This window comes from Stegostoma tigrinum, chromosome 15, assembly GCF_030684315.1.
Source record: "Stegostoma tigrinum isolate sSteTig4 chromosome 15, sSteTig4.hap1, whole genome shotgun sequence".
In the NCBI taxonomy this organism is placed as follows: Eukaryota; Metazoa; Chordata; class Chondrichthyes; order Orectolobiformes; family Stegostomatidae; genus Stegostoma; species Stegostoma tigrinum.
The window spans coordinates 16,306,434-16,321,758 of record NC_081368.1 but is presented as its reverse complement, the minus strand read 5'-3'; the positions used below and the strand labels follow the sequence as shown (position 1 = coordinate 16,321,758).

The following is a 15,325-nucleotide window of genomic DNA, read 5'->3' as shown; positions in this document are numbered from 1 at the left end:
GTAGTGAGGTAGGGCTCCTTCTTTAAGCTTTTCATGTAGTGAGAAGCAGGTCGCAATTTTATTATATTTTTAATGTTGCCTTTCTTTGACCCATAGTATTAGGACCTACGTGCCTTTCCTTAGGCTTAAGCAATGTGCCAAACCACCGAGTCTCTGACATGCTGTTGTTTGGTGAGTCGCTAGAAGGTTCGCCAGAAAGACCAAGGTGGCATTCTCTTCTTACCTTCTGAAGAGCGACGTGCCTTGTACCATGAGCATTGGTTCTGAGACAGCAATCTTTTGTCAACGTTTGATTTAAGATGATGGAGCTGTTTAAAATTCTAGACACAAATGCATGAGAAGCCACCAGCAAAATGTTGCCAGCTAGTCGGATAAAATAAAAATGATTAAAAATTAATTAAGTGTAAGTAAAGCTCTCATGAGTTTAGCAGCTCACTTAGTCTTGGACAGCTCAGTGGTGTAATCCTCCATTCTGAGTCATAGTCTCATGACCTCAAGACCTACTTCAGAAATTTGAACAAATAATCGAAGTTAAGATTGCTGCATAGCTTGAGGGGATGCTGTCCTTTTAGGTGTCAAACCAAAACCCTGTCAGTTCCTCGCAGATTGATGCAAAAGTGAACCCATGCCATATTTCAAAGAAGATCATTGGTGTTCTCACAGAGCACTAGCAAACATGCACTCCTTAATAAACGCCAACAGAGTTAAATTATTTGATTATTTGTTGTTTTACAGCACAGTGTAGAATGCTTAATGTTAAACGTACACTTATTATGTATTTGTTGTCTAAATTGGGCTAATAAAGTGGTTTAAGGGACGGCCAATAGATGAGAAGTGACAGACATTTAAGCAGGTATTCCAGAATGCTAAGCAAAATTTTTTTTCTGATCAAAATTTGGAGGTGTAGTGGACAGCCAAGGAGGTTATCTCAGAGTACAAGTGGGACCTTAATCAGATGGGCCAATGGGCTGAGTTTAATTTAGATAACTGTGAGGTGTTGCATTTTGGAAAGGCAAATCAGGGCAGGACTTACACACTAAATGGTAAGGCCCTGGGAACTATTGCTGAACAAAGAGACCTTGGAGTGCAAGTTCATAGCGTCAGGTAGACAGGGTAGTGAAGAAGGCATTTGGTACGCTTGTCTTTATTGGTCAGTGCATTGAGTATAGGCGTTGAGAGGTCATGTTGCAGCCATGTGGGACATTGGTTAGGCCACTTTTGGAATACTGCATTCACTTCTGGGCTCTCTCCTATAGGAAGGATGTTAAAAACTGGAAAGGGTTCAGAAAGAATTTACAAGAATATTGCCAGGGTTGGAGGGTTTGAGCTATAGGGAGAGGGTGAATAGGCTGTGGCTGTTTTCCCTGGAGCATTGGAGGCCAAGGGGTGAATTATAGAAGTTTATAAAATCATGAGGGGCATGGAAAGGGTGAATAGCCAAGGTCTTTTCCCCAGGGTAGAGGAGTCCAAAACTAGAGGGCGTAGGTTCAGGGTGAGAGGGGAAAGATTTGGAAGGGATCTAAGGGACAATCTTTTCATGCACTGTGTGGTGTGTGTATGGAGCGAGCTGCCAGAGGAAGTGGTGGATCCTGGTACAATTAGAACATTTAAAATGCATCTGATGTGTACATGAGTAGGAAGGGTTTAGAAGCCTGTGGACCAAATGCCAGCAAATGTGACTAAATTAATTTAGCATATCTGGTCGGCATCGATGAGTAGGACCGAAGCATCTGTTTCCATGCTGTAATAAAGACATGATGAGAAAGGTGAACCAGCTGTGGTTTACAAAGGTGTTCACGGAGAGTATCCCAAAAACTAAGTCGTACAAAGTAATGAAAACTAGTTGTAGGCCAGAGGATTGGGAATCTGTTAGAAAACAGGAGGACTTGACTGAAAAAGCTAATAAGAGGAGAATTGATTGGGAAGTCCATCACTGAGGAGAAGGTGCTGGGGAAGCCAAAAACTCTAAAGATGTACAAACTAGCCAGTGTGGATGGACTAAACCCCAGAGATCTGGAGCAGATAGCTGAGGAAATTGTGAAGGCGTTGATGGTGATCTTTCAGGAATCACTGGAATCAGGGAGGGTCCCAGAGGATTGGTAAATGGATAATGTAACATCCCTGTTTAAAAAAGAAGGGAGGCAGAAGACAGGAAACAATAAGCTATTTCGCCTGACCTCAGTCATTGTTAAGATTTTATGGTCCGTTATTAAGGATGAGATTGCAGAGTAATTGGAAGAGCATAGTAAAATACGGCTGAGTCAGCACAGCTTCATCAAATGGAGGTCATGCCTGACAAACCTGTTAGAATTCTCAAAGAAGAATTTGGATTTCCAGAAAGCCTTTGAAAAGGTGCCACATGAGAGGATGCTAAATAATATGATACTGGTAAGGTGTACTGGCATGGATAGAGATTTGACTGACTGGTGACAAACAGAAAATAGAGATAATGGGTAATGAAATGTGAGGCTGGATGAACACAGCAGGCCCAGCAGCATCTCAGGAGCTCAAAAGCTGACGTTTCAGGCCTAGACCCTTCATCAGAGAGGGGGATGGGGTGAGGGTTCTGGAATAAATAGGGAGAGAGGGGGAGGCGGACCGAAGATGGAGAGAAAAGAAGATAGGTGGAGAGGAGAGTATAGGTGGGGAGGTAGGGAGGGGATAGGTCAGTCCAGGGAAGACGGACAGGTCAAGGAGGTGGGATGAGGTTAGTAGGTAGGAGATGGAGGTGCGGCTTGGGGTGGGAGGAAGGGATAGGTGAGAGGAAGAACAGGTTAGGGAGGCAGAGACAGGTTGGACTGGTTTTGGGATGCAGTGAGTGGAGGGGAAGAGCTGGGCTGGTTGTGTGGTGCAGTGGGGGGAGGGGACGAACTGGGCTGGTTTAGGGATGCAGTTGGGGAAGGGGAGATTTTGAAGCTGGTGAAGTCCACATTGATACCATTGGGCTGCAGGGTTCCCAAGCGGAATATGAGTTGCTGTTCCGCTTTGCAGAACGCCTCCGCTCGATTCGCAATAGACCGCTTTGCAGAACACCTCCACTCTGTTCGCAACAAACAACTGCACCTCCCAGTCGCAAACCATTTCCACTCCCCCTCCCATTCTTTAGATGACATGTCCATCATGGGCCTCCTGCCACAATGATGCCACCCGAAGGTTGCAGGAACCGCAACTCATATTCCGCTTGGGAACCCTGCAGCCCAATGGTATCAATGTGGACTTCACCAGCTTCAAAATCTCCCCTTCCCCCACCGCATCCCAAAACCAGCCCAGTTCGACCCGTCCCCCCACTGCACCACACAACCAGCCCAGCTCTTCCCCTCCACCCACTGCATCCCAAAACCAGTCCAACCTGTCTCTGCCTCCCTAACCTGTTCTTCCTCTCAACCATCCCTTCCTCCCACCCCAAGCCGCACCTCCATCTCCTACCTACTAACCTCATCCCACCTCCTTGACCTGTCCATCTTCCCTGGACTGACCTATCCCCTCCCTACCTCCCCACCTATACTCTCCTCTCCACCTATCTTCTTTTCTCTCCATCTTCAGTCCGCCTCCCCCTCTCTCCCTGTTTATTCCAGAACGCTCACCCCATCCCCCTCTATGATGAAGGGTCTAGGCCTGAAACGTCAGCTTTTGAGCTCCTGAGATGCTGCTGGGCCTGCTGTGTTCATCCAGCCTCACGTTTCATTATCTTGGATTCTCCAGCATCTGCAGTTCCCATTATCATAGAGATAATGGGGCCTGTTTCAGGATGGCAAACTATAACTAGTGGAGTTCCGCACGGTTCCACGTGAGAACAAACATTATTCATGTTATACATTAATGATCTGGATGAAGGAAATGTGGGCATTGTTGCTAAGTTTGCAGATGATACAAGGATGGAGACAGAGGTGGGAGGCTGCTGAAGATCTTGGACAGACTAGAAGAATGAGCAAAGATGGGGGAAAGTATGAGGTTGTACATTCAGTAAAAAGAATAGAGGCTCAGACTATTCTCAATGAGGAAAACCTTCGGAAATTTAAAGCACAGAGACACAGAGTACTAATTCAGGACTCTCTTAAGGTTAACATGCAGGTTCAAGTGGCAGACAGGAAGGCAAATGAAATGTTTGTATTCATTTTGAGAGAGCTGGAATACAAGGGTAGGGATACATTGCTGAGCCTGTATAAGGCTCTGCGCAGACCACATTTAGAATATTGAGAGCAGTTTTGGTCCTTGTATCTAAGGAAGGATGTGCTGGTGTTGAATGGGGTCTAGAGGATGTTTACAAAAATGATCCCGGAATGTAAAGTTTGTTTTATAATGAACGGTTGAGGACTCTGGATTTGTAGGATATGGAGACATCTGATTTGAAATTTACACAATACTGAGAGACTTGAATAGCATGGATGTGGATAATGTATTTCCACCAGTAGCAGAGACCAGGACCTGAGAGCCCATCCTCAGAATGATGGGACAACCCTTTAGAACTGAGATGATGAGGAATTTCTTCAGCCTGAGGATGGTGAATCTGTGGAACTCATTGCTGTAGAAGGCTCTGAAGACCAAGCCACTGAGTGTCTTTAACACAGGAATAGGCTCTTGATTAGTAAGGGAATTAAGAGTCACGTGGAGAAAGCGGGAGAATGGGGTTGAGAAACATATCAGCCATGATCAAATGGCAGTGCAGGCCCAGTAGGTGGGCTAGCCTAATTCTCTTTCTATATCTTATATCTGATTGCCCTATGGTCTTATTGAAATATTTTTAGAATTGTAAGAGCTTCTGTGTGCATGTACAAAGAGAGTAGTTAAAGTGAATGTGGGACCTTTGGAGGATACAACTGTGGAAATTGATATTAGGAAATGAGATAATGGCAGATAACGTGAACAGGTGTTTTGTATCAGTCTTCACTGTGGAGGACACTATAAACAAGTACTAATGGGAGTAAAACTCTTGTAACGGTTTCTAATAAGAGGACCAGAGTATTTGACAAATAATAGGATTGAAGGCAGACACGTCCCTAGGACATAATGGGCTGTGCAAGCATTGATCAAAATATTCTGAAACTCACTGGATCCTGGGAGGATTTTAGTGGATTGGAAAACCACCCCCTTCAAGAAGGAAGAGAGACAAAAAGCACGAAACTATAGATAGTTAATCTAGTATCCGTACTTGGGAAAATGCTAAATCCATTTCTAAGGTATAACCAGCTGGAAAGGACTAACAATCAAACTGAATCAACATGGTTTTGTCAAAGGGAAATCTTATTAATCAAATTTGCTGAAGTTCTTTGAAAATATAACGAGTACACCTAATAAAGGGGAACCATTCGATGTGTTTTTGTATTTCCAGAAGGTACTTGATATGGTGCCATATAAAAGGTTATTGCACAAGATAGGAGCTCATGGAATGGAGGTAATGTATTGGCATGGATTGAGGATTAGTTAACACAGAACGACAGTGTTGGGATGAATGGGTCTTTTTTCAGATTGGTAAGATATAACCAGTGGATCAGTCCTAAAGCTTGAATTATTTAATACCTATGTTGTTGACTTGTTGGGGAGTGGGAGTGTAGGGGGACAGTGTAATGTTTTCAGTTTTGCTGATGATACAAAAATATATGGATGGACTTGCTGTGATTAACACATAAGGAATCTGCAAGGCCGTTTAGACAGGGAGAATGACTGAGTGAAAACCTGGCAGATGCACTTTGCTGGCAGAAAGAACCAAGAGACAGACTAATTTAAATAGAGAGATCCTTGAAAGAAGTGCAGAGCAGAGCAGAGGTGTCTGGGTGTTCTTGTGCATGAAACACAAAACATTGGCAAGCAGCTGCAGCAAGTAATTAAGAAAGCAAATTGAATTTTGGCCTTCATTACTGGAAAGTTAGAAGTTTAAAACTAGTTTATTCCTGTTCAACTGTACAGGGTATTAGTGAGGCTGTTTCTGGAGTACTGTGTGTATGATTTTGGTCCGTGTATTTAAGAAAGGACAAGATCTATTTACATTGAAGGCATTAAAAAGAAACTCACTAGGCTGCTTCCTAGGATGAAGGGGTTGACTTACCAAAAGCAGCTACATTAGTTTGGGATTTATGCTTGAATGTTCCCGAAATGCTGGTGACCTGAATGAAAAATAGTGTTCTGAGGGGGATAGACAGAGTAGATGTGAGGAAGATGCCTTCACTAATTAGGGAATCTCAAAATAGGGGCCACAGTTATAGAATAAGAGGACGGTCATTTAATATTGAGATTTGAAGGAATTTCTTCTCTACCTGGTGAATATCTTAAATTATTTTAGCTCAGAGAGTTGTGGAGGCTAAGTCACTGAAGGCATTTAAAGAGGAGGCAGATAAACTTTTGAAATATCTGGGAGTTAAGTACTAGGAGAACATGGTATACAAGAGGAGTTGTGGCCCAGGAACCAGGATCTTATAGAATGCCAGGCAGGACTTAATGGGCTGAATGGCCTACTCCTGTTATTTATAGTTTTCTTATGTAATTAATGAATGCTCAGTGAATGTCTTCTTTATTTTATTTCCACAAGTGGTCCTATTGCTTTGAACAAAACCTTGAACTTGAAAACCAGACTCGTAGACTTAGCTTAAAGTTGCGTAATGTGAACAGCTAATACTGTTCTATTTAGCATTTTATATTGAATATGTCTGCATAAAATGTTTTATTGATACAATTCCTTCTGTAGGGAGAAAGCACTGTTCAAAGTGTGATTGCCACCCTTTAGAAAGGAGGTAGGACTTCCATGTCAGCAGTTGTCATGACTAAAGTGGCTTCTTTGGTTCCACAACCAAATCAGTGAAGTAGTAGATTTAGCTACATACCATCAACATTGCTTTCTGAATTTTTACCTGTTATTAAAGAAGTTCCATTCTTTCATTAACAGGTATGAAGTCTTATAGCACAGATTCTCTTAAGCACTGACTAGCACAGATATTGTAATGAATCCATCAGATTTATTTACAAAATGTGTTTTTCTTTGATGCTGTATAGAAGAACATGGAATTTGTGGGATTTAACATTATTCTTTTTTGAAAAGCAGTTTGACAATTTTGTAGAATTGTTTTAATCAACCAGACCTTTTTAAAGTATCAATAGCAGAAGCTGTAAGCACTTGACATTCATTTATTTATTCATTCATTGGTGCACAATTAAACAACTCATTGGAAGTGGAGGCTCTACAAATATCCCCATCCTCAATGATGGAAGAGCCCAGAACATCAGTGCAAAAGATAATGCTAAAGGATTCGCAGCAATCTTCAACTAGATGATCAATCTCTGCCTCCTCCAGTGATCCCCATTATTACAGATTCTAGTCTTCAGCCAATTCGATTCATTCCACGTGATATCAAGAAACGGTTGGAGACACTAGATATTGTAAAGGCTATGGGCCCTGACAACATTCTGGCAATAGCAGTGAAAACGTGTGCTCCAGAACTTGCTGCTCCCCTAGCCAAGCTGTCCCAGTACAGTTACAACACTGGTACCTACCAACAATGTGGAAAATTGCCCAAGTATGTCCTGTATACAAAAAGCAAGACAAATCCAAGCTGGCCAATTACTTTCCCACTCGATCATTAGTAAAGTGACGGAAGGTATCATCAACAGTGGTATCCAGCAGCACCTGCTCAGCAATAAGCTGCTCAGTGACACCCAGTTTGGGTTCCGCCAGGGCCACTCAGCTCCTGATCTCATTACGGCCTTGGTTCAAACACGGACAAAAGATAAAAATTCCAGAGGTGAGGTGAGGGTGACAGGAGTTGATATCGATGCTACATTTCACAGAGCGTGGCATCAAGGAGCCTTGGCAAAACTGGAATCAATAGGTATCAGGGGTAAACTCTCCGGTGGTTGGAGTCATACCTAACACATAGGAAGATGGTTGTGATTGTTGGAGGTCAATCATCTCAGCTCCAGGATATCTCTGCGGGAGTTCCTCAGGGTAGGGTCCTCGGCCCAACCACCTTCAGCTGCTTCATCAATGACCTTCCCTCCATCATAAGGTCAGAAGTGGGGATGTTCGCTGATGATTGCACAGTGTTCAGCACCATTCGTGACTGCTCAGATACTGAAGCAGTCCATGTTCAAATGCAACAAGTTTTGGACAATATCCAGGCTTAGGCTGCCAAGTGGCAAGTGACATTCACACCAGGCTACGACCATAACCTGTAAGAGACGATCTAACCACCATCCCGTGACATTTAGTGGTGCTACCATCACCAACTCTTCCAAAATGAACATTCTGGGCGTTATCGTTGAAAAGAAACTCAACTGGACTCGCCACATAAACACAGTGACGACAAGAGCAGGCCAGAAGCTAGGAATACTGCAGCAAGTATGTCACCACCTGACTCTGCAAAGCCTGTCCATCATCTACAGGGCACAAGCCAGGAGTGTGGAATACACCCCACTTGCCTGGATGAGTGCAGCCCCAACAACCCTCAAGAAGCTTGACACCATCCAGGACAAAGCAGCCCACTTGATTGCACCACATCCACAAACATCTACTTCCTCCCCCACCGACACTCAGTAGCAGCAGTGTGTACTTTCTCCAAGATGCCCTGCAGAAATTCACCAAAGATCCTCAAACAGGATCTTCCAAACCCATGACAACTTCCATCTAGAAGGACAAGGGCAGCAGACATGTGGGAACACCATCACCTCCAAGCCACGTCTTGCCCTGAAAATATATCATAATTCCTTCACGGTCACTGGGTCAAAATCCTGAAATTAATGGCATTGTGGGTCAACTCACAGCAGGTGGACTCTAGCTGTTTAAGAAGGCACCTCACCAGCACCTTGTCAAGGGCAAACAGAGATGGGCAGGAAATGCTGGCCAGCCACAAATTAAGAGGAAAAAAAGCATCATTTATCTGTACAAAATAAACAGTGAACAATTGACACGAGATTTTTCTTTTCTAAAATAAAAGCTTATGATATAAAACCATTAGTCAAATGAAGATTTCCTTTCTTTACCCCTAAGTCAACAAAGTAAATCCTTTTGTGGGAGCTGAGACTTTTAGACAAGCCTTGTTATGCATTTTGTTAGAGAAAATTATGAATTGGGTTTCATAAGCAATTCAACACATGCCATTGTTACTATTCAGTTCATTGAGTATGCACTAAGTGTGTACTAGTGAATGGGATAAGTGTGCGTGGGGACAAGAGTTGGCATGGAGAGGATATACGTAAGACCTTTCAGCCTTGCCTTTCAAAAAAAAATTCCTGGATCCTTCTCTGCAGGGCCATATCATGGGAAAGCTGGTCTAACTGCACTACAGTTGCCAGAGTGGGAGCAATAAGATGCCCATCTCTGCAGTGAAGCTGGCCAATGGGAATCTCGGAATGTGGTTCCACGGCCATTTTGAGATAAGTCCGGAGTTCTGGCTTATGACACCGTGAAAATCCAAATTGTTAAGAGATGATCTCTTTAGATTCATGAAAACAGTCTGACCAACTAGGGTAGAGTTCTTTGACATCCATTATATTATAGCTTGTTATGTATTTGATTGAGGAAAAGCATTCAATAAGGCTTCACATTGCAGTAATGACCAAGGTAAAGTGAAACAGTATAGAATGCAAAATATAATACCAAACAGACCAGTGGTTTGAAAAAACAAGGAATAACGGATAAACATGAATGGGAATACCTCAAGTTGGAAAGGGATTAATTAATTAGAGATTAAAGACATTGATTTGATTATTCTTGTGTTCCTTTCTATTATAATATGTATGAATCATTTAGATGTGTGAATATTGAGATATATCCAAATTTATAAATGATACCAAAATTAGGAAGCTGATAATGTAATGAAGAACACCACAACCCCAATTAAAAGGATTTGGATCTTTTACAAAAGCAAAATTGTTTAAGCAACTGGGGCAGGAGGAGGTTGGAGCAGCTTTCCCTGTTGCTAAATGTAAGATAATTAACATTGTAGCCAGGAAGTAAAAAATTAGTGTGCATTAAATGGAGCAGAGCTGATCAAGAAACCCAAGGGATGAAATGATTTCTGAAAATAGAATCACATTGAAGGCAGAATTGTTTTTTTTTCATTAAAGCTATTAATAGGAGACATTTCACCTGCCACAGGGATTCTGATAGAGCTCTCCATGAAGGTTGTCAGTATTATCTATTATTGAGATTATTTTGGTGGCTAGTAAGGCACTTTTAAAAGAAATTATGGAATGTGGGCTTTGCTGGCTAGGCCATCGTTTGTTGCCCATCATTAACTGTTCTGGAGAAGGTGGTGGTGCTGAGTTACCTTCTTGACCTGCTATAGTTTTTAGGGTGTAGTGTCACCCCCAGTACTCCTAGGGAGGAGATTCCAAGACTTTGACCCAGTGACAGTGAAGGAACGATGCTGTATTTCCAAGCCAGAGAAATAATGGACTTGAAGTGGTAGCGATTGTGGGTTTGGAACATAACATTTAAGGAGTTTGGCGACTTGCTGCATTGCATCTTGTGGATGGTCCAAACTGCTTTTACTGTACAATGGCGGTGGAGAAAGTGAACCTTGGAGTTAGTGGATGGGATGCTGATCAGGTTGACTGCTCACTCAGGTTGAATGCTCAATCCCTAATGACATCGAGCTTCTTGTATTGCTGAGTCTACACATCCTGGAAAATGGAGGTTATTCCATCACATGAGTGATAATGGGAACTGCAGATGCTGGAGAATCCAAGATAATAAAATGTGAGGCTGGCTGAACACAGCAGGCCCAGCAGCATCTCAGGAGCACAAAAGCTGATGTTTCGGGCCTAGACCCTTCATCAGAGAGGGGGATGGGGTGAGGATTCTGGAATAAATAGGGAGAGAGGGGGAGGCGGACCGAAGATGGAGCATCAGGACATGGTCGAGCAGTTTCAAGGCTGAAGAGATTACAAGAGAGTTGCAATGGGAGAGAGATTCCCTGAGGTTGGTCTGGAGGGAGGAGGGTAACTTGTTTAGGTTAGGCATTCCTGGAAGAGGCTTCGCAGTGAGATTAAAATTGTATCAGTGATAATGGGAACTGCAGATGCTGGAGAATCCAAGATAATAAAATGTGAGGCTGGATGAACACAGCAGGCTCAGCAGCATCTCAGGAGCACAAAAGCTGACGTTTCGGGCCTAGACCCTTCATCAGAGAGGGGGATGGGGTGTGGGTTCTGGAATAAATAGGGAGAGAGGGGGAGGCGGACCAACCTCAGGGAATCTCTCTCCCATTGCAACTCTCTTATAATCTCTTCGGCCTTGAAACTGCTCGACCGTGTCCTGAAGCTCCATCTTCGGTCTGCCTCCCCCTCTCTCCCTATTTATTCCAGAACCCTCACCCCATCCCCCTCTCTGATGAAGGGTCTAGGCCCGAAACGTCAGCTTTTGTGCTCCTGAGATGCTGCTGGGCCTGCTGTGTTCATCCAGCCTCACATTTTATTATCTTGGTTATTCCATCACATTGTGCTTTGTAGATGGTGGACAGGCTTTGAGAAGTCGGGAGGAGAGTTGCTTGCTTTAGAATTCTCAGTCTGTAACATTTGCAACCTCGATAATTGTTTTGCTAGTCCATTTCAGTTCTGCCCCCCAGGATGTGATGATGGGAGTCCTTGTGATAGCGATGCCACTGAATGAGCAGGGCACATAGTTAGACTCTCATTTGTGGAGATGATCATTGCCTGGTATTTGTGTGGGATGAATGTTACTTGTCATAGCTCAGAACAAATTTGGACATTGTCCAGGTTTTTTTGCATGCGGACACACAGCTTCAGTATCTGAGGAGCTCCGAAATGAGATTCAGCACTCTGCAACGATGTGCAAACATCTCATCCATCCCAATCACAACCATCTTCCTTTGTATCAGTGATAATGGGAACTGCAGATGCTGGAGAATCCAAGATAACAAAGTGTGGAGCTGGATGAACACAGCAGGCCAAGCAGCCTCTCTCTGATGAAGGGTCTAGGCCTGAAACGTCAGCTTTTGTGCTCCTGAGATGCTGCTTGGCCTGCTGTGTTCATCCAGCTCCACACTTTGTTATCTCATCTTCTTTTGCGCTGGCCATGTTTCCAACCAGTAGAGACATATCCCCCCAACTCTCAGTTGACTTCAGTTTTCCTGAATCCTGTGATGTAACCTTCAATCAACGATCGCCTCTGGAATTCAGTCCCATGTTTGAAGCGAAGGATCTGGGCATTGCTAAATGTGCCAGCTTATTAAAGAACAAAAAAAACTAAAATGTTTACAATTGCATAAGTGCTGCATGATGGACCCACCATGACATATTCCATCACCTTGCTATTGATTTCAAAGTAGATGAATCGATGATATTTGGCTAGATTGAATTTGTCCAGATTTTTGTGGGAGAGGCATAGCTCAGCAACTTCTTACATTGTTGAATAGATGCCAGTGTTGTCACTGGACTGGAACAGCTAGATTGCATTCAGCAAGGAATAGAGAACATCTAAGGAGATTGTTGTACTATATTATTGGGAAACAAAACTGCTGGAAAAACTCAGCAGGTCAGGCAGCAATCATGGACAGAAACAGGGCTCAGTGTTTCAGGCAGAGATGACTTTTCAACAGAACTGCCAAGAGGTGGAAATGTAGGCTTTTGAGCCAGTGGAAAGTCAGTGGTAGGGTGGAGAGCAGAAGAGCATAAATAACAAAAGTGATTAGTAACAGATACAGTAAGGTGACGTTGGAATAGTCCCAGAGGACTATCTCCCATTTGACAGAGATGACTGGTGGTAGTTTAATCAGTGGGCTACCATATCTAGGCAAGGCCACGAGCACAGGACCTTCTTGGTACCCTCACTCGGTATTGGAATCAAATCTGTGCTGTTGGCATCACTCTGCATCACACGCCAGCCATCCAGACAGCGAAATTAATCTATCCACTTGTACAGATGTCATACAGAAACAAATATTGTGTCCAGATGAGGCATGAGCAGCTACATAGCAAATATCTGAATGCAACATGAAGGGATAAAGAACGGAGCAAAAAGACCAACACGTCAAACAAAAAAAAGAACACATGGGGCAAAAACACACACACACACACACACACACACACACACACCATACAGTCAAGTGCTACATGCACCATAGCGATTGCTGTTCCTGCTTATAGGGAAAGTATCATGTCTGATTTCCATCCCGTCGTAAGATACATCATTCCTGGAGCAACTTTCCATTCACCAGATATCCCAGAACTGACCAGCATTCATGGCAGAGGCACCACCTTTAGAAACCAGCTGTGCCAATGACCTTTTCCACTCCACCAATCTTCTCTCTGATTCCTCACGCTATCTCTCCTATTCTCACTATTACATGCAACATCTTCCAACTCACCTGCCCCCACCCCAACCTACACCACCACTAACTTTGCATGCCCTCTGTGCTGTTAGCTCACTTGGAGCACTTCCCCATTTTCAACATGAGTAATAGGTTTGCCACCCACTTTCATCTCCTGTAATGTCTGCCTGTCTCTCAATCCATGAGAAAAACAGCCCTTTATAAGGCAAAAAGAATTAAGACAGGTGTTGTGCCGTCCATGATTCAGCTCCTTACCCATTAAAAGGACGGGACCCTGAGTCTGCTAGCCCCAAGCAAGGCCTGGGCTGGTATCCAATGCTGCCCTAACAATTGTAGGACCCCGTGAGTGAAGTTAGTTCCGTGACTTGGCTGAGGTCCACTGATGACTATAATAAGGTTCCTGACTTTCATTGTCTGCATAAAACAGCACAGCAACATGTCAGTAATACATGTCCGCCATCTACAATCCGACCCCACCACCCAAGACATTTTTCCATCCCCACCCCTGTCTGCTTTCCGGAGAGACCACTCTCTCCGTGACTCCCTTGTTTGCTCCACACTGCCCTCCAACCCCACCACACACGGCACCTTCCCCTGCAACCGCAGGAAATGCTACACTTGCCCCCACACCTCCTCCCTCACCCCCATCCCAGGCCCCAAGATGACTTTCCACATTAAGCAGAGGTTCACCTGCACATCTGCCAATGTGGTATACTGCATCCGCTGTACACGGTGTGGCTTCCTCTACATTGGGGAAACCAAGCGGAGGCTTGGAGACCGCTTTGCAGAACACCTCCGCTCAGTCCGCAACAAACTACTGCACCTCCCAGTCGCAAACCATTTCCACTCCCCCTTCCATTCTTTAGATGACATGTCCATCATGGGCCTCCTGCAGTGCCACAATGATGCCACCCGAAGGCTGCAGGAACAGCAACTCATATTCCGCCTGGGAACCCTGCAGCCTAATGGTATCAATGTGGACTTCACCAGTTTCAAAATCTCCCCTTCCCCAACTGCATCCCTAAACCAGCCCAGTTCGTCCCCTCCCCCCACTGCACCACACAACCAGCCCAGCTCTTCCCCTCCACCCACTGCATCCCAAAACCAGTCCCACCTGTCTCCGCCTCCCTAACCTGTTCTTCCTCTCACCCATCCCTTCCTCCCACCCCAAGCCGCACCCCCATCTACCTACTAACCTCATCCCACCTCCTTGACCTGTCCGTCTTCCCTGGACTGACCTATCCCCTCCCTACCTCCCCACCTATACTCTCTCCACCTATCTTCTTTTCTGTCCATCTTCGGTCCACCTCCCCCTCTCTCCCTATTTATTCCAGAACCCTCACCCCATCCCCCTCTCTGATGAAGGGTCTAGGCCCGAAACGTCAGCTTTTGTGCTCCTGAGATGCTGCTTGGCCTGCTGTGTTCATCCAGCCTCACATTTTGTTGTCTTGGATTCTCCAGCATCTGCAGTTCCCATTATCTCTGAATATAATAATGACAGGTATAGGCAGAGTTAATGGATGGCGCCTTTTCCTTGCATTAGGGATTTCAAGACTAGAGCGCACATTTTTAAAATGAAATGAGAAATTTAAAGAAACATGGGAGGCAAATGTTTTACACCTATGGTGGTTGCATGTGCAGTGAACCTCCTGAGGAAGTGGTGGATGTGGATGCAGTTACAACATTTGTTTGAGATTTGGATGAGTACATGAATGGGAAAGGTTTGAAGGGAGATAGTAGGAACTCCAGATGCTGGAGCATCTGAGATAACAACGTGTAGAGCTGGATGAACACAGCATCAAAGGAGCAGGAAGAAGAAGAGTCTAGGCGTGAAACGTCAGCCTTGCTGCTTGGCCTGCTGTGTTCAGCCAGCTCTATATCTTATTATCCCTGTTACTCTGCCTACTGATTTATGGTGATGCACTTTTGATTGGCCAGTAAAATAGAGTATGGTAATCAGAGTTTGTGTAAATGATGGTTTCAATGTAATTTGTTGGAAAAATGGAAATTTAATTTACAGTAAAACATAAATTAAAGGACTTGCA

At 44.2% G+C, this 15,325-nt stretch overlaps 1 protein-coding gene across 3 annotated transcripts in view; it reads left to right on the top strand.

Moving 5' to 3' along the window:
• The window catches only part of tmem255a (transmembrane protein 255A), an 86,050-nt gene that overhangs the window by 4,103 nt on the left and 66,622 nt on the right, over nt 1-15,325 (top strand). The window lies entirely within an intron of this gene.